General features: G+C 41.3%; 1 long non-coding RNA gene across 3 annotated transcripts in view; it reads left to right on the top strand.

The window, feature by feature from the left end:
* The first annotated feature begins 834 nt into the window (after positions 1-834).
* The window catches only part of LOC117517814, a 38,864-nt gene continuing 18,959 nt past the window's right edge, over positions 835-20,739 (top strand). Inside the window, exon 1 of one of the 3 annotated variants that reach the window (XR_004562848.1) lies at positions 835-914. This is a non-coding gene — a long non-coding RNA (uncharacterized LOC117517814). Of the gene's footprint in view, positions 915-2,318; positions 2,382-4,269; positions 4,344-20,739 lie in introns of those variants that run through there. The other 2 variants (XR_004562847.1, XR_004562846.1) reach the window with 2 other exon arrangements.

Below are 20,739 nucleotides of genomic sequence, written 5' to 3' on the forward strand. Positions count from 1 at the left end.
GTTATTTTATTTTAAAACGTGATGGCCAATTTTAATGGCAAAATAAACAAACAAACCAAGAATCAAATTTATTTGTAGTTCTAAATATTTTAAAATGGTTTTCCTCACTTTTTTCCTCTCCCATGTTTTGTTTTCAGAACTTTATTTAAAAGATACAAACAAATGAAAAGTTAATAGAAAGAGATATAAATAAAATAAATTGTTCAAAAGTAAAGGGATTCTTTAACAGAGTGTGACAGTTGTGGACAAGTCAATTTTTCTGGCAAAAAATATGAAGGTTGAATGAATTGAACATGGCTTCATGCTGGAACCATTGTGCTGTGCTTTACTTATGGAAAGGTTTTGCTAAAAGCTGTTTACTAGGAAGTTTTTATATAATATTTCATGCATTTGTTGTTTATTTGAGAACATTTTATTTAACTTATTACCAGGCAGCACTTTGCAGGTATTTTATTTTCTTGTTTGTATAATGTTACAAAAAATTGTTGGTTTGAACAAGCAAATTTAGGTTTTGCATTTTGTTCCCATACTGGACTGAAAATGAACCGAACTGCGACCTCAAAACCGAGGTATGTACAGAACCATGATTTGTGTAAAGTTACACCCCAGTATGTACCATGCCACTCCACAATTCACACAGTTTAAATCCGTCAATGCAGTTCCTTCTGGGACCAGTCTAGCCAAGCCCAGGTTAACTTTTGTTTTTTCATTTATCTTTGATGTTTTTTTAGTAGAATGCAATGGGCCCCAAACCTGGGGTCTAAAGTTGCATCCTAGGTTCTATAGTTATCTTAACCAGATCTGGCATTGTATCCAAGGGCTCTCTTCAAGATGGTGATCGTTCCCTTAATCGCAGACAACTGCACCTCATGTGCACTTGGGTGACCGGGGATTGCCTCAAGGTATTTCTTCAGGTTCTTCTTCATCAGGCCTGTTGCTCCTACCACAACTGGAATGATATCGATGTCTTTCAATGACCATGTTGTTCTTAGGTCATTTTTTAGGTCTTGGTATTTTGAGATCTTTCCCCTTTCAGCTCGATTCAGGCCGTAGTCATTGGGGACTGTCACATCAATGATTTGGCTGTTTTCTCTTGCTTGTTCCAGATGACAATATCAGGTTTGATTGCACCTCCTTCTATGTGTCTTCCTGCTGGGATCTCTTTGTCGTAGAAGATCGTTATGTGTCTGCTCAGGTGGCTCTCTTGTCCAAATCTGATACCACACTCAGAACAGCCAAATGGTTTTTGTCTTTTTTTTTTTTCATTTGCCTTGAATTTCCTTCTACTAGAGTACAGTGGGCCCCAGACACGGAGTCTAAAGCTGCACCCTTAACATTACTGCCTTTGTATCCGAAGGCTCTCTTCAAGATGGTGACCTTTCCTCTCCTCAAATACTGCCTTTGATCTCCTGCCCCACTTCTCAAGTCTGAGTAAGTGAAGCAGTGAGAGATCTTTTTATTCTCCCCAATGGACCAATTTACAATGATGCAGTTTCACTGGATTCTTTTAGCCCTTTGATGGTGTTGTTGCTGGGGTCCAGGATCAGAACTATCTGGTGGATGACACCGCTGATCTGGTGGATGACACCACTGAGTGCTGCTAGAGGAGATGTCTCCCTGCAGCACTGGGAGAAGTTGCACCATTTTCTTCATACGCCCTGGTGCCTAGGCACTTTGTGGAGGTTTTAGCTGGGGTTTGTTTCTTTTGAAACATCCTCATACCAAGATCTCTCCTGGCAAACCCCTTCACAGTGGGGCAAACCCCTTCACAGTAGGAACTCCAACCCACCTGTCTTTGGTTTTTCATTTATCTTTGATGTCTTTTTAGTAGAATGCAATGGGGCCCAAACCTGGGGTCTAAAGTTGCACCCTAGGCTCTATAGCTATCCTCACCAGATCTGGCATTGTATCCGAGGGCTCTCTTCAAGATGGTGATCATTCCCTTAATTGCAGACAACTGCACCTCATGTGCACTTGGGTGACCAGGGATTGCCTCAAGGTATTTCTTCAGGTTCTTCTTCATCAGGCCTGTTGCTCCCACCACAACTGGGATGATATCGATGTCTTTCAATGACCATGTTGTTCGTAGGTCATTCCTGTATAAATTATCATGTGTGTTTTCAGGTTGCTCTGTCATCCAAATCTTTTACCACACTCGGAACAGAAAAATGGCTTTTTCCTTTTTTATTTCTCTTCAATTTCTTTTTTACAGAGTGCAATGGGCCCCAAACCTGGGGTCTACAGTTGCATCCTAATCATTAATCATTACTGGCATTGTATCCGAGGGCTCTCTTCAAGATGGTAACTGTTCCTTTAACTGCGGATATCTGCACCTCATGGGCACTTGGGTGACCAGGGATTGCCTCAAGATATTTCTTCAGGTTCTTCTTCATAAGCCCTGTTGCTCCCACCACAACTGGTATGATATCAATTTCTTTCAATGACCACGTTATTCGTAGATCATTTTTAAGGTCTTGGTATTTCGTGATTTTCTCCCTCTCAGCTCTATTCAGGCCATAGTCATTGGAGACTGTCACATCAATAATTTTTGCTGTCTTCTCTTGCTTGTTCCAAATGACAATATCAGGTTTTACTGCACCTCCTTCGATATGTCTTCCTGCTGGGATCTCTTTGTCATAAAAGACAGTCACTTTTCCATTGGATGAGACTGGTGCTGGCTCATACTCCCAAACATGTCCCTCTACTTCCACCTCCAGTTCCTTGCATACTTTCCAATGTAGATATTTACAGATCTTGTTATGCCGGCTTGTGTAATGTCCGTCTGCCATGAGGATCTGACATACCGATACTAAGTGGTTTACACTCTCAACAGCTGCATGACAGAATCGGCATTGATCATTCTGTGAAATTCCGGCAATTTTTTGAAGCCATTTGTTAGTAGTCCCTGATCTTGCACTCCAACTATAATTCTTTCTCCATCAAAACCAAATTCTCCATTTGTAAGCCACCGCATAGATCCTTCTTTGTCTATGTATTCCTTTTCGAGTTCTTCTTGGAATCGGCCAGCCCTTTTGTGCTGTTTCCATCTGTTCATTCGATGTTTTTGTTCTCTTTTGCTGTATTTTTCCCTGGCCTGTCTTGCTAGTGTTGTTGCAGGTGTCAGATCATTGCTTTCTCTCTCTTGCAAGAGATCTCCAAAGTTTTCTGCCAATTTAATAATAGAGGTCTGTTGTGGCATAGTCTTAATATGATGTTGCATAACCTTTTTCATAACTTCTTCTTGAGAACTCTTTAAGTACTGCCCAATACTTATTATAGATGCTCTATAAGCCTGGTTGATCTCCATAAGACCTAAGCCGCCTTCTCGACGGGGGAGATATATTCTATCCATGCATTGGTGTCTGTATGTAATTTTATGCAGGGTGAGCATCTTCCTAGTTTTAGTATCTAACTTGTTAAAGCTCACCCTGTGGCCAGTCTACTATGCCAAAGCCATAGTTTACCACAGGCAAGGCAAACTGGTTTATGGCTGTGATCTTGTTCTTTGGTGTCAATTCTGATTTACAAATCTTCTTTAAGCGATTTAAGTATTCTTGTGTTACTTTCTCTCTCATTTTTTTAATGCTCTATTGTAGTATTTTCGTCAATTCCCAAATATTTGTACGTGGAATCCTCAACAAATCTTCAATAGTGTTCCCCTCATCCAACTGTATATTTTCTGTGACCTGCTTCTTACCACCTCTGATTGTACATTTAGAGCATTTATCCAGCCCTAATTCCATACCGATTTCTTTAGAAAACGTATGGACTGCCTCCACTAATCTCCTGAGTCCCCTCTCTGAATCTGCAAATATATTCAGGTCATCCAAAAACAGAAGGTGGCTCACCACCTGTTTATGTTTTCTTCCTCTACCTCCATCTAAATCATACCCGATGTCAAATTCCTTGAGGATCTTGCTTAATGGATCAATACTAAGACAAAAAAGGAGTGGAGAGAGACTATCTCCCTGGAATATCCCTCGCTTCACTTTTATGTCTGGGATTATTATTATTATTATTATTTTATTTTTTATTTTTTTCCCTGTATGAATTATCATGTGTTTGGTCAAGTAGCTTTTTTGTCCAAATCTTTGACCACACTCAGAACAAACAAATGCTTTTTGCCTTTTGTTTTTTCATTTATCTTTGATGTTTTTTAAGAGAATGCAATGGGCCCCAAACCTGGGGTCTAAAGTTGCACCCTTGGCTCTATAGTTATCCTAACCAGACCTGGCATTGTATCTGAGGGCTCTCTTCAAGATGTTGATTGTTCCCTTAATTGCAGACAACTGCACCTCATGTGCACTTGGGTGACCGGGGATTGCCTCAAGGTATTTCTTCAGGTTCTTCTTCATTAGGCCTGTTGCTCCCACTACAATTGGGATGATATAGATGTCTTTCAATGACCATGTTGTTCGTAGGTCATTTTTCAGGTCTTGGTATTTCGAGATCTTTCCCCTTTCCGCTCGATTCAGGCTTTAGTCATTGGGGACTGTCACATCGATGATTTGGCTTTTTTCTCTTGCTTGTTCCAGATGACAATATCAGGTTTGATTGCACCTCCTTCGATGTGTCTTCCTGCTGGGATCTCTGTCATAGAAGACAGTTACTTTTCTGTTGGATGAGACTGGTGCTGGCTCGTGCTCCCATACATGTTCTTTGACTTCCATCTTCAGTTCCTTGCATACCTTCCAGTGGAGATATTGACAGATCTTGTTGTGTCTGGATGTATAATGTCCATCTGCCATGAGAATCTGGCATGCTGAAGTTAGATGGTTTACACTTTCAACAGCTGTATGACAGAATCGGCATTTATCATTCTGTGAGATCCCTGCCATTTTTTTAAGCCATTTGTAAGAAATCCCTGATCTTGTGCTCCAATCAGAATTCTTTCTCCATCAAACCCAAGTTCACCATTTTTTAGCCACTGCATTGATCCAACTTTGTCAATGTATTCCTTTTCGAGTTCTTCTTGGAATCATCCGGCTCTTTTGTGCTGTTTCCATCTTTCCACTCGATGTTTTCCTTCTCTTTTGCTGTATTGTTCTCTGGTCTGTCTTGCAAGTTTCATTGCAGGCATGAGACTGTTGCTTTTTTTTCTCTTGCAGAAGTTCTCCGCCAAAGTTTTTTGCCAGTTTAGTGATCGCGGTCCGTTCGGTTAAGGCCTTGTGGTGTTGTGCAACCCTTTTTACAATTTATTCTTCAGAGCTCTTTAAGTACTGTCCAATACTTATTATAGACGCTTTGTAGGCCTGGTTGATTTCAGTGAGACCCAGACCGCCTTCTCTGAGAGGGAGATATATTTTGTCCATGCACTGATTTCTGTATGTGACTTTGTGGAGGGTGAGCATCTTCCTGGTTTTTGTGTCCAACTTATTAAGCTCACGCTGTGGCCAGTCAACTTGCCAACCCATAGGTCACCACTGGTACTGCAAACTGGTTTATGGCTGTGATCTTGTTTTTTGGTGTCAACTGTGTTTTGCAGATCTTTTTTAAGCGGTTTAGGTATTCTTGTGTTGTTTTTGTTCTCATTTTCTTGTGCTCAATTGTATTACTTTGTTCAATTCCCAAGTATTTGTATGTGGAGTCTGCAGCCAGATCTTCAATGTAGTTCCCTTCATCCAATTGTATGTTTTCGGTTTTGTCTTTTTACCTTTTGTCATTGTGCATTTTGAGCATTTATCCAGTCCAAATTCCATACCAATGTCTTTTGAGAACTTATGGGCAGTTTCCACGAGCTGACTGAGTCCCTTTTTTTGTGTCGGCATAGATTTTCAAATCGTCCATGAACAATAGATGGTTCACAAGTTTTTGTTTTTTCTTTCCTCTGTCTTTGCTTAAGTCATATCCAATGTCATGCTCCTTCAGGATCTTGCTGAGTGGGTCCATGATTAAGCAGAATAAAAGAGGCGAAAGGCTGTCTCCCTGAAATATCCCTCTCTGAACTTGTACATCTGGGATTATTATTTGTCCCTCTGTGTGGTTGAGGGTGATGGTGGTGTTCCACTTGTTCATTTGTGCTCTCAGGAAAGATCTTATTTCCTCATTGATGTTGTAGAGTTCTAAGCACCTCTTGATCCAGGAGTGTGGTACACTGTCAAATGCCTTTTTGTAGTCAATCCAAGCCATGCTGAGGTTCCTGCTCCTTTTTTTGCAGTCCTCCAGGATAGTTTTGTCTGTCAGTAACTGGTGTTTAGCTCCTAATCTTCTTCTGGAACAACCTTTCTGTTCATTTTCCAGGTAGCCACCAGTGTCAAGATGTTCATAAATGGCATCAGCTATGATTCCTGTCAGCCATTTGTACGTTGTTGTTAGGCAGCAGATGGGTCTGTACTTGTTGGGAAGCTGTGTATCCTTGGTCTTTGGAATTAGGCTCGTGTTTCCTGTCGTTAGCCAGTCTGGTGTGTCTTCTTCTCCGTTCAATATTTTTGTGAAAGCCACAGCATAATGGTGGTGTAATGCTGTCAGTCTTTTCAGCCAAAAATTTGGGATTTTGTCAGTTCCAGGTGCCTTGAAGTTACTGTATTCACTCATGTTCTTTCTGATGTCCTCTTCATTGATTACAATTGCTGGCATTTGTTGTTTGTCTTTGTTTTTCTGTTGTATTTTTTCAATCCACTCAGCCTCTTGGTGTTGTTTTGGGTCTTCAAAGAGTGGTCTCCAGTATTTTTCAGTTTCCTCTCTCTCAGGTGGCTGTTGTACTTCTATTGTGTCGTTTGCCAGCTTTCTGTACACTAGTCTGGGATTTTTTGCAAATTGTTTGTTTATCTGTTTTGCTTGTATTTTCTTGTCTTTGTTCCTAATCTGTGCTGCGAAGGTTTTTACTAAGGCTTGATGTTCAGCCAGCCTTCCACCCAGCTGTTTGTCTTCAACATTGTATTTTCTTTCAATGCGATTTACTTTTTTAAGAAGATTCTTTTTGTGGTTCTTGTTTCCCAAAATATGGCCATTTGGGAGATCTCTGCTCTTAGGCGATTGATTTTTTGTTGTAATTTCTTCTTCCATCGTGGCATGGTATTCTTTTCTTATTTGTGGTACTGTTTCTCTCCAATCTTGTGGGGCTAATTTTACTTTGTATGTACCATGCCGCTCCATAATTTACTGAGTTTAACTCTGTCAATGTGGTTCATTTTGGGACCAATTTAGTCAGTCCTATGTTAACTTTTTGCAGGATAGTTTTGAATTTTGTATTCTCCTTTAGTTTAGTCAGCTTTGGACGCTCTTTCATGTCCATTTTCTTGTTTCTTCAATCTTATTTGCCAATTCCTCTTCTAGTTCCTGCTGTTCTGGGTTCTGTTTTTTGGGGGAGCATTGAGTTGCTTGTTTTTTTGGGGGGCAGTGAATGGTTCATTTTTTTCGAGGGGCAGTGCGTGATTTCTTTTTTTTGGGGGGGATTTGTGTTGACACTACTTTTTCTTGGTGTGAGGGGCTGGCTTGGTCTGGTTTTTTTTTTTTTTTATGTACTTTTTTTGAGGGCAATCATTTCTTGGTGGTGCAATGAGTTGCGTCAGAGGGCAGATGCCGTCTCTGATCATTTGCCCAACCTCCTGTTGCATCGCTTTTATTTCATCATTGAGAAATGTTTTTCTGTGATAAAGTGGATTCTGGGTGGTGAGTTGCTTACTTGGGATGTCTTTTTTACTTGGGCAGTGGTGGTGGAATATTTTGCCATTCTCCACTTCTCTTTGTCTGGTGTTGGTGTATTTAATTTGGCATATTCCATTGCCCACAGCAGTATCCACTCTTCCTCCCTCTTCCACTGACTCCTTTCAAACTGAAGTTGCTTCCCTTTATCCATCAACTGATGATCTTTTATCGCTTCCTTTTGGGCTTCTTCCTTTATTTTTTGTATTTCCTCTGCTGTCAGATATTTTGTGATTTGTGAGGCGATTGATTGCAGTTTTGCAGTTGTGGTGGCTTCTTTCTTTTCTGTTGGTAGATCTGATTCTTTTATGCACTCCTCAAATACTGCCTTTTTCTTTCTGCCCCACTTCTCATGCCTTGAGTAAGTGAAGCAGTGAAAGATCTTTTTCTTCTCTTCAATGGTCCAATTAACTGTGGTGTAATTTCGCTTGTTTCTTCTGGCCCATTGATGCTGTTGTTGCTGGAGTCCAGGATCAGAACTATGTTGATCTGGTGGATTATCCAGCTGAGTGCTTCCACAGGAGATTTGTCCTATGTAGTTTGTCCTTTGTGGCTTCACAGTATCTTTCTGTTCCAGTATTTGTCGTCGATCAGAACAGCTAAATGGTTTTCTTCTTGCTTGCCTCTCCATTTGTTGCTCTGAGTTGTTCATGTGACCAGATGCTTTTCCATATTTAAATCCTTTAAATTGTTTCTCATCAGTGTTGCCTGAATGAACAATATTGATATTTTTTCGACAGTTAAAACTTAACTGATGTTCTGTGGTCTGTTTCCACTCATCACTGTCACCAGTCTCAGTTCCAGAACTGTCTGAACTCCTGCCACTGGTATCTGATTGTAAATGACTGTTTGGACCTGAGCTGCTGGCTGGTTGTGGTCCTCCATCGTCCTCTCCATCAGCTTCTGCTGTCAGTGTTCTGTGTACAGATGAGCTGCTGGCTACAGGCTCAGCCTCTGTGCTCTCATCACTTTGGCTTTGATGAAGCTGTGATTACTCTGGATTTTCATCATCATTTTCACTCTTCACAGGGATGGCAGTGAAACCAAACTTGGTGAGATCTGCCTCCTCCAGCTGCTGAAGCTGCTCTCCCTGCTGACTTATCCACAGCTTCTCTTCTTCTTTAATGTCTTCCTGGTCAACACTCAGATTCCATTCCTGGTGATCAGGGAGAGTTTCTTCTTTAATCAACAACGACGGCTGCATGTCTGTGAAGAAATAAATTAACAATAAATGTTAGAACAACACTCATTAAAATAAAAGTAGCAAAGTGGTGAGCTTGACCTGACGACAGGAAGTTATTGCACTGATGGAACTGATAAATTGGAAATGTACTGTTGGGAAAGTGTAGTGACATGGACCCACAACAGGGGGCGTAAATGAACGGACAATGGAAGGAGTCAAATTATAACACTTTACTGTTGTGAATGACACAACCAAACACAGCAGATTCAGAATGTGCAACAGTCAATTAATAAAGGTGTCGTGTGGGCAGGCTCGCGATAGGAGACGTCCGTCTGGAACGAACCAGAACCACACGGATTTCCACCACCACCGAACCCGAGGAATACTGGAGCCGCCAAGTCCCGGAGTCCCAGGTGGCCACCTTCCCGGCGTGTCGGATCTGGTACTGCTGGCAGAAAGCAAAAGACAGTCAAAGGGTGGGTGTGTGAACACCCAGTAACAATCCTGGTGGAATTCCACCTCCACCTCTCACTCAACACTTTGCAGCGGTCCCTCAGAAGAAAAAGAGCGCCGTCTTGCACAGCCTCCACTAAACGGGCCGGTACTCCTGCAAACACTCACAATAACAGATTTACAAATATCACAAAAGGCTGAGGATATACTTCCAGTATGAAGGATGTTATCTCAGCAGTTTGGGGAGGTGTCTTCCTGCTTTTATACCAGATGTGATGATTAGTGACAGCTGTCACGGATGATGGGTGACAGCTGTCACCACGGCTTGTTCCTGAGGCGGCAGCGCCCTCTCGTGCCTGAAGCCCGCACTTCAGGCAGGGCGCCCTCTGGCGGTGGGCCAGCAGTACCTCCTCTTCAGCGGCCCACACAACATGTACATCAGGATTTATTTTAAATTTCACAAATTATAATTCACGTCTTTGTGATCCACAATTGACTGCTGTTGGACATTATGTTTCATGGCTAATTTGTCTGTGATATAATCATATATAAACTTTCTAATTCAGTTGCAAAGTCTGATGTAACGTGTCTTGTGATAAATCTCCTTCTGGACCCACACAAAGAAAATGTGTTTTTCTCTGCATTTGTGGTTCTGGTGGGGCGGTTGTACCAAAAGTAAGTACTTTTACTCACTTTTGAGGCATTTTGGTGAATGCAGAAATGCACAGCCCCGTGTTATTAAACAAACGCACCCTCGCACATGCTCCGCTGTGGAAAAAAAGATTAGCTGCCTAATCAATGGGCCAGAGTCCGACGATTTAGCCAGACTGACAGTTATGAGTAAAGTAAGTATTTTTTTATGCTTTTTGTGGTTGTTGAGGCATTTTGTGAAGGCAGAAATGTGCACCAACCTCAAAACACGCTTCTGTGACATAAACCTAATGCACCCTCACTTCTTCTGTGGCATTTAAGTCCCTGTTAGTAAATGATATAATAATTGATCACATATTGATTATTCTGCCTTACAGAAACTGGTTACAGCAGGATGAATATGTTAGTTTAAATGAGTCAACACCCCCGAGTCACACTAACTGCCAGAATGCTCGTAGCACGGGCCGAGGCAGAGGATTAGCAGCAATCTTCCATTCCAGCTTATTAATTAATCAAAAACCCAGACAGAGCTTTAATTCATTTGAAAGGTTGACTCTTAGTCTTGTCCATCCAAATTGGAAGTCCCAAAAACCAGTTTTATTTGTTATTATCTATCGTCCACCTGGTCGTTACTGTGAGTTTCTCTGTGAATTTTCAGACGTTTTGTCTGACTTAGTGCTTAGCTCAGATAAGATAATTATAGTGGGCGATTTTAACATCCACACAGATGCTGAGAATGACAGCCTCAACACTGCATTTAATCTATTATTAGACTCAACTGGCTTTGCTCAAAATGTAAATGAGTCCACCCACCACTTTAATCATATCTTAGATCTTGTTCTGACTTATGGTATGGAAATTGAAGACTTAACAGTATTCCCTGAAAACTCCCTTCTGTCTGATCATTTCTTAATAACATTTACATTTACTCTGATGGACTACCCAGCAGTGGGGAATAAGTTTCATTACATTAGTAGTCTTTCAGAAAGTGCTGTAACAAGGTTTAAGGATATGATTCCTTCTTTATGTTCTCTAATGCCATATACCAACACAGTGCAGAGTAGCTACCTAAACTCTGTAAGTGAGATAGAGTATCTCGTCAATAGTTTTACATCCTCATTGAAGACAACTTTGGATGCTGTAGCTCCTCTGAAAAAGAGAGCTTTAAATCAGAAGTGCCTGACTCCATGGTATAACTCACAAACTCGCAGCTTAAAGCAGATAACCCGTAAGTTGGAGAGGAAATGGCATCTCACTAATTTAGAAGATCTTCACTTAGCCTGGAAAAAGAGTCTGTTGCTCTATAAAAAAGCCCTCCGTAAAGCTAGGACATCTTACTACTCATCAATCAATCAATCAATCAATCAACTTTTTTCTTGTATAGCGCCAAATCACAACAAACAGTTGCCCCAAGGCGCTCCACATTGCAAGGCAAGGCCATAAAATAATTATGAAACACAGTCTACGTCTAAAGCAACATAACCAAGGGATGGTCCAGGGTCACCCGATCCAGCCCTAACTATAAGCCTTAGCGAAAAGGAAAGTTTTAAGCCTAATCTTAAAAGTAGAGAGGGTATCTGTCTCCTGATCTGAATTGGGAGCTGGTTCCACAGGAGAGGAGCCTGAAAGCTGAAGGCTCTGCCTCCCATTCTACTCTTACAAACCCTAGGAACTACAAGTAAGCCCGCAGTCTGAGAGCGAAGCACTCTAATGGGGTAATATGGTACTATGAGGTCCCTAAGATAAGATGGGACCTGATTATTCAAAACCTTATAAGTAAGAAGAAGAATTTTAATTCTATTCTAGCATTAACAGGAAGCCAATGAAGGGAGGCCAACACGGGTGAGATATGCTCTCTCCTGCTAGTCCCCGTCAGTACTCTAGCTGCAGCATTCTGAACCAACTGAAGGCTTTTAGGGAACTTTTAGGACAACCTGATAATAATGAATTACAATAGTCCAGCCTAGAGGAAACAAATGCATGAATTAGTTTTTCGCATCACTCTGAGACAAGACCTTTCTGATTTTAGAGATATTGCGTAAATGCAAAAGGCAGTCCTACATATTTGTTTAATATGCGCTTTGAATGACATATCTGATCAAAAATAACTCCAAGATTTCTCACAGTATTACTAGAGATCAGGGAAATGCCATCCAGAGTAACGATCTGGTTAGACACCATGCTTCTAAGATTTGTGGGGCCAAGTACAATAACTTCAGTTTTATCTGAGTTTAAAAGCAGGAAATTAGAGGTCATCTTACTTACTCATCACTAATTGAAGAAAATAAGAACAACCCCAGGTTTCTTTTCAGCACTGTAGCCAGGCTGACAAAGAGTCAGAGCTCTATTGAGCTGAGTATTCCATTAACTTTAACTAGTAATGACTTCATGACTTTCTTTGCTAACAAATTTTAACTATTAGAGAAAAAATTACTCATAACCATCCCAAAGACGTATCGTTATCTTGGCTGCTTTCAGTGATGCCGGGTATTTGGTTAGACTCTTTCTCTCGATTGTTCTGTCTGAGTTATTTTAATTAGTTACTTCATCCAAACCATCAACATGTTTATTAGAACCCATTCCTACCAGGCTGCTCAAGGAAGCCCTACCATTATTTAATGCTTCGATCTTAAATATGATCAATCTATCTTTGTTAGTTGGCTATGTACCACAGGCTTTTAAGGTGGCAGTAATTAAACCATTACTTAAAAAGCCATCACTTGACCCAGCTATCTTAGCTAATTATAGGCCAATCTCCAACCTTCCTTTCTCTCCAAAATTCTTGAAGGGTAGTTGTAAAACAGCTAACTGATCATCTGCAGAGGAATGGTCTATTTGAAGAGTTTCAGTCAGGTTTTAGAATTCATCATAGTACAGAAACAGCATTAGTGAAGGTTACAAATGATCTTCTTATGGCCTCGGACAGTTGACTCATCTCTGTGCTTGTTCTGTTAGACCTCAGTGCTGCTTTCGATACTGTTGACCATAAAATTTTATTACAGAGATTAGAGCAGGCCATAGGTATTAAAGGCACTGCGTTGCGGTGGTTTGAATCATATTTGTCTAATAGATTACAATTTGTTCATGTAAATGGGGAATCTTCTTCACAGACTAAAGTTAATTATGGAGTTCCACAAGGTTCTGTGCTAGGACCAATTTTATTCACTTTATACATGCTTCCCTTAGGCAGTATTATTAGACGGTATTGCTTAAATTTTCATTGTTACGCAGATGATACCCAGCTTTATCTATCCATGAAGCCAGAGGACACACACCAATTAGCTAAACTGCAGGATTGTCTTACAGACATAAAGACATGGATGACCTCTAATTTCCTGCTTTTAAACTCAGATAAAACTGAAGTTATTGTACTTGGCCCCACAAATCTTAGAAACATGGTGTCTAACCAGATCCTTACTCTGGATGGCATTACCCTGACCTCTAGTAATACTGTGAGAAATCTTGGAGTCATTTTTGATCAGGATATGTCATTCAAAGCGCATATTAAACAAATATGTAGGACTGCTTTTTTGCATTTACGCAATATCTCTAAAATCAGAAAGGTCTTGTCTCAGAGTGATGCTGAAAAACTAATTCATGCATTTATTTCCTCTAGGCTGGACTATTGTAATTCATTATTATCAGGTTGTCCTAAACGTTCCCTAAAAAGCCTTCAGTTAATTCAAAATGCTGCAGCTAAAGTACTGACGGGGACTAGAAGGAGAGAGCATATCTCACCCATATTGGCCTCTCTTCATTGGCTTCCTGTTAATTCTAGAATAGAATTTAAAATTCTTCTTCTTACTTATAAGGTTTTGAATAATCAGGTCCCATCTTATCTTAGGGACCTCGTAGTACCATATCACTCCAATAGAGCGCTTCGCTCTCAGACTGCAGGCTTACTTGTAGTTCCTAGGGTTTGTAAGAGTAGAATGGGAGGCAGAGCCTTCAGCTTTCAGGCTCCTCTCCTGTGGAACCAGCTCCCAATTCAGATCAGGGGAGACAGACACCCTCTCTACTTTTAAGATTAGGCTTAAAACTTTCCTTTTTGCTAAAGCTTATAGTTAGGGCTGGATCAGGTGACCCTGAACCATTCCTTAGTTCTGCTGCTATAGACGTAGACTGCTGGGGGGTTCCCATGATGCATTGTTTCTTTCTCTTTTTGCTCTGTATGCACCACTCTGCATTTAATCATTAGTGATTGATCTCTGCTCCCCTCCACAGCATGTCGTTTTCCTGGTTCTCTCCCTCAGCCCCAACCAGTCCCAGCAGAAGACTGCCCCTCCCTGAGCCTGGTTCTGCTGGAGGTTTCTTCCTGTTAAAAGGAAGCTTTTCCTTCCCACTGTAGCCAAGTGCTTGCTCACAGGGGGTCGTTTTGACGTTGGGGTTTTACATAATTATTGTATGGCTTTGCCTACAATATAAAGCGCCTTGGGGCAACTGTTTGTTGTGATTTGGGCCTATATAAAAAAATTGATTGATTGATTGATTGTCAAACAGCTGCTCAAGAAAGCGCAAGAAAGTCATTCAGATCCATACTTAGCTCTGCTGAGTTATCGAGCTTCACCTCTTGAGCATGGCCTGTCCCCTGCAGAAATTCTTATGGGATGCAGACTACGCATCACACTTCCATACACCTCAGAACAGAAAGAAAAGGAAGTGAAGCAAAAACAAAAACATCTTCAAAAGAGACAAAAAGCAACTTATGACAAGTCAACAAAAAGCTTAGTGCCACTGGCTAGGCATGACACAGTGAGAATACATGATTCCAGCACCTGGAGCAAGAAAGCAACAGTTCTTGAGGAAGTGAGTCCAAGATCTTACAATGTCAAAACGGAAGATGGTCAGGTCCTCAGAAGAAATCGACAGAGTCTACTAAAAACACAAGACACCTGGCAAGAACAGACAGATGAAGATTCTCAGGGAGATCCAGCCGCCACCACATCAGATGATCCATCGCCGGATGATCACCAGAGAGCTGTAGAGACTGACGTGCCAGTGTTGAGAAGATCATCGCGCACTGTCAAAGCACCTGACAGGCTGAATCTATAAGGACTATGAGCTGTATCCTTTTCATTGAAATTTGAGTTCATGTTTATGTTGTTAATTAAGTAATGTTAAGTTGAAAAGAAAGAAAGAAAGAAAGAAAAAAAAAAAAACGAGTTCATAGTTATATATGAGTGTTTAAAAGAAAAACAATAATACACATACAGACTGCTAGATAAATTGCTAATTATGAGATTGCTGGTAAAATAGTTTGTGTGTGATGTTTCTATCTCAAGAAAAAGGGGGATGTAATAAGTTAATGAGTTGCAGTTTTACCCCCTGCCACTAGATGGCTGCAGATATGATGTACCCCGGATGTGTGTCTGTGTGTTGGAAGTCATCAGTAGATGAAGAATGAATACGTACATATCACGGTGTGCCTATATCCTCCTAACGCGCTATGTTAATAAATACGTTTAGTGACGAACCCAAGTTTATTCCATAACATTAGAAACATTACAATTATTGGTAGTCTTTTAATGACAACAACATATATATGATTTTTACTAACATTTTATTACAAGTCGAAATAAAGCCATTCAGAATTTATGACTTTTGACCCTCAGTCAGGGTAAAAAGTACCTCCATCCCCTCCAACCACACTGTTAAAATTTAAATGCCGCCTGTGACCACCATGTACATATCATATTAAACAACTGCAAATATATATATAGACATAAATATATTTAAACATTTTTGTTTCCGCATGTGAACACAGCTTAATGAAAAGAACTTATGGCGTTGAGTTGTAGTCTCAGTATATTGATATTAAATTGTGACATAACGACTTTAAAATAGACATTTGTTTTACATAATTACATTAAGGCTCTTGTAAATGGTAAATGGACTGCATTTATATAGCGCTTTTCCATCTGCATCAGACGCTCAAAGCGCTTTACAATAATGCCTCACATTCACCCCGATGTCAGGGTGCTGCCATACAAGGCATGAAGCGAACCCCGTGTCGGTGTGCGTATCGCTTTGCGAAAGTCACGTGACCGATACAGGAACTGTTTCGAACTGACGCGCCAAAGTGGCCAAACTGTGTTTATAAGGAGTCGTGAGGAGCATGATGGAAGACTGGGCCATAACCAACAAAGTAAAGTGTATTGTCACCGACGCAGCACGAAACATGATTGCATCCACTAGACAGCTCCAAATTCGAAACTCAATTTGCATTGCACATACTCTCAATTTATTAGTTAGAAAATCATGTGATCAGATCCCCACACTTACATCCATCAGACACAAAGCGCGGCACATTGTTACATACTTCAGCTCAAGCACTACAGCCAAGGAGAAGCTTGCACAAGTGTAGCAACAGATGGGACGACAACCCTTAAACTTATCAGTGAGGTGGCAACATGCTGGAACAGCACATTTGTCAAGGCTACATGATGAGAGGGAACCAGTGTGGGTCTCTCTGGCCTTTCAAAAAACAGATCTGACTCCACTCACAGCTGATGAGTATACCATCATAGGAGAAACACTTGTTTTGGTCTCATGGTAGCAGGGCTGGTACTTTTTGGCTTATGTGCTGCCCTGATCTACCGGAAAATTGGCAAGACGGCGGCATCAAGAACCACGGGCCCTCGCTTGTCCGTCATGATTAACGAGTTTGGCAAGGCAGTGCATTCTCAGACTGTGTTGACTCTTGAACTCAGACGCAAATTGGATGACACGTTGGAGTTGATGCGTGCCTTGCAGTTGAAACTGAAGGTTTTGAAGGCCGGTGAATATTCTTAATTCATAATTGGGATTTGGCTGTGCGAGTGGAACTGTTAAGTGTTTTTCACTGCTCGGCTGCAACACTACAGGCTATCTAGCATCAAGGTCAATTGCCCACTGTTTACCTCCAGAGGAATTTATCCAGGCTCTGGTGAGATTATTCAGCTCCATTCTTAACCCACAGGGACAATAAACTGACAGACTTACACATGGACTGAAGCATGCTCCAGTTTTCTCCTCTTACCTCCCTTCCTCCCTGCGGCAGGCCCCTGTCCTTCCCAAGCTGGCAGGCGGCGCGACTTGACAGTTGCAGGCGGCCTTCACCCACTTTTCCTCAATTCGGAAGATGGACTACTTCAAGTTCAGTGCACATAAACAATGTCAAATGTATATGTATTGTCTTTAATTTTGATGTGTGCCATTATTACGGTAAACAAGTAATAATTGTGGATAAATTGCTGTATCTTGTACGAGGTAACTGGAATGCAAACGTAATTGCCCTTTTTTGGGATCAATAAAGTTGTCTGAAGTCTGAAGTGCTTGCTCCTTTCCATCAAGCTACAGTGGAGTAGTCTGAAGAGAGGCAATTGTCAGGGTCAAAGGTCATCCCGATGATGAAAATGCTCCATCTTGCACTAGAGCGCAATGCTACTACCTTGCACACACAGGCAGCCACACACCTACATGAACACCTGAAGCGTCGAGTCACAGACACTGCTTTCAATCTGGAGTTATTAAGTGTGTTGACCGTAGCAACACTTCAAGACTCCAGATTTAAATCACTCGTGTTCCGCAGTTCCTCCAAGTGCAATGAGGCCATCAATAGGCTGCATTCAGAATGTGCGTCTGTAATCAGATGAATCAGATGCACAAATGAGCCCCAGCCAGGACCATCTGCACCCACTTCAGGCATGATATTCAACATTTTGTTTGTTGTTATTTGGAAATCATGTACTGAAATGCCACATTGTTGTTTTAAGATGACCTTTGGCAACATTTCGAAATCGAAGTGGGCAGGCAGACCAAAAGAGCCACAGCTGATGCCATCCAGGAGGTGCAGAGGCCAATATTGCCAGGTCCCAGGATCCTCTGAGATACTGGGACAACCACAAGACAGTATATCCAAACCTCTTCCAGCTGTCATTACAATTTCTCTGCACTCCAGCCTCAACTTTGCCCTGTAAGCGGGTGTTTTTTTTAAAGCTGGAAAAGTTGCATCAAACAAGCATAACAGACTCAAATTGAAGACTTTGGAACAACTTCTTTCTTTGAATAAAAATTTATAAAAAATAATAAAATCTGTCCACAAGCATCAACTCTTGGTCATGAAAACTATGAAATTCACCCAAAATTGATCATGTTCCTGAATTTCGTGTTTTCTAATATATAAAACAAGACGACATTCAAGGAAATTTAGATTGTCAGTAAATTTTTCCAACTTCCAGCAACATTTCCAGCAAATTTCTGTCCCGATACATTTGACACACTGCTGTCAACATTTCAGCTGGAACTTCAGGTTTCATTCAAAAGTCTATTTACATAATAGTGTAAACACAAAAATGACTCTTACAAAATTTACAACCATTGGTAAATGGTTGTAAATTTGGTTGTACAATGCACTTGATCAATGTGCCTCTACTGGTGGTTGGCTCTCACTGCGGTATTGTATCACTTCCTGTTCCAGAGCACAGCGGTGTTTTTCTGTATCTGTTAGCTGTTTAATCTGCGCAGTTAGATTGATCTAGTTATCTAGATTACGATTTGTTTCCCAGTGTAATCTTTACGTGCCTTAACTAAAGCACTCCTTCTGCTGAATCACCTCTAAATTATTTACACATTATTCACTTTGCGTGTTTTTAGGAATCCGCTACCTTAGCGTAGCTACTAGCTCTTAGCCGATTTAGCATGGCGGCTTCTCCTGTCTCTCCCGCACTTTTCTGCTCTGGGTGTGAAATGTTTAGTTATTCCTCGGCCTCCTTTAGCAGTAATGGTACTTGTAATAAGTGTAGCTTATTCGTAGCTTTGGAGGCCAGGCTGGGCGAATTGGAGACTCGGCTCCGCACCGTGGAAAATTCGACAGCTAGCCAGGCCCCTGTAGTCGGTGCGGACCAAGGTAGCTTAGCCGCCGTTGGTTCCCCCCTGGCAGATCCCGAGCAGCCGGGAAAGCAGGCCGACTGGGTGACTGTGAGGAGGAAGCGTAGCCCTAAACAGAAGCCCCGTGTACACCGCCAACCCGTTCACATCTCTAACCGTTTTTCCCCACTCGACGACACACCAGCCGAGGATCAAACTCTGGTTATTGGCGACTCTGTTTTGAGAAATGTGAAGTTAGCGACACCAGCAACCATAGTCAATTGTCTTCCGGGGGCCAGAGCAGGCGACATTGAAGGAAATTTGAAACTGCTGGCTAAGGCTAAGCGTAAATTTGGTAAGATTGTAATTCACGTCGGCAGTAATGACACCCGGTTACGCCAATCGGAGGTCACTAAAATTAACATTAAATCAGTGTGTAACTTTGCAAAAACAATGTCGGACTCTGTAGTTTTCTCTGGGCCCCTCCCCAATCGGACCGGGAGTGACATGTTTAGCCGCATGTTCTCCTTGAATTGCTGTCTGTCTGAGTGGTGTCCAAAAAATGAGGTGGGCTTCATAGATAATTGGCAAAGCTTCTGGGGAAAACCTGGTCTTGTTAGGAGAGACGGCATCCATCCCACTTTGGATGGAGCAGCTCTCATTTCTAGAAATCTGGCCAATTTTCTTAAATCCTCCAAACCGTGACTATCCAGGGTTGGACCAGGAAGCAGAGTTGTAGTCTTACACACCTCTCTGCAGCTTCTCTCCCCCTGCCATCCCCTCATTACCCCATCCCCGTAGAGACGGTGCCTGCTCCCAGACTACCAATAACCAGCAAAAATCTATTTAAGCATAAAAATTCAAAAAGAAAAAATAATATAGCACCTTCAACTGCACCACAGACTAAAACAGTTAAATGTGGTCTGTTAAACATTAGGTCTCTCTCTTCTAAGTCCCTGTTAGTAAATGATATAATAATTGATCAACATATTGATTTATTCTGCCTTACAGAAACCTGGTTACAGCAGGATGAATATGTTAGTTTAAATGAGTCAACACCCCCGAGTCACACTAACTGTCAGAATGCTCGTAGCACGGGCCGGGGCGGAGGATTAGCAGCAATCTTCCATTCCAGCTTATTAATTAATCAAAAACCCAGACAGAGCTTTAATTCATTTGAAAGCTTGTCTCTTAGTCTTGTCCATCCAAATTGGAAGTCCCAAAAACCAGTTTTATTTGTTATTATCTATCGTCCACCTGGTCGTTACTGTGAGTTTCTCTGTGAATTTTCAGACCTTTTGTCTGACTTAGTGCTTAGCTCAGATAAGATAATTATAGTGGGCGATTTTAACATCCACACAGATGCTGAGAATGACAGCCTCAACACTGCATTTAATCTATTATTAGACTCTATTGGCTTTGCTCAAAAAGTAAATGAGTCCACCCACCACTTTAATCATATCTTAGATCTTGTTCTGACTTATGGTATGGAAATAGAAGACTTAACAGTATTCCCTGAAAACTCCCTTCTGTCTGATCATTTCTTAATAACATTTACATTTACTCTGATGGACTACCCAGCAGTGGGGAATAAGTTTCATTACACTAGAAGTCTTTCAGAAAGCGCTGTAACTAGGTTTAAGGATATGATTCCTTCTTTATGTTCTCTAATGCCATATACCAACACAGTGCAGAGTAGCTACCTAAACTCTGTAAGGGAGATAGAGTATCTCGTCAATAGTTTTACATCCTCATTGAAGACAACTTTGGATGCTGTAGCTCCTCTGAAAAAGAGAGCTTTAAATCAGAAGTGTCTGACTCCATGGTATAACTCACAAACTCGTAGCTTAAAGCAGATAACCCGTAAGTTGGAGAGGAAATGGCGTCTCACTAATTTAGAAGATCTTCACTTAGCCTGGAAAAAGAGTCTGTTGCTCTATAAAAAAAGCCCTCCGTAAAGC

Source organism: Thalassophryne amazonica, chromosome 9 (assembly GCF_902500255.1).
Source record: "Thalassophryne amazonica chromosome 9, fThaAma1.1, whole genome shotgun sequence".
Classification (NCBI taxonomy): domain Eukaryota; kingdom Metazoa; phylum Chordata; class Actinopteri; order Batrachoidiformes; family Batrachoididae; genus Thalassophryne; species Thalassophryne amazonica.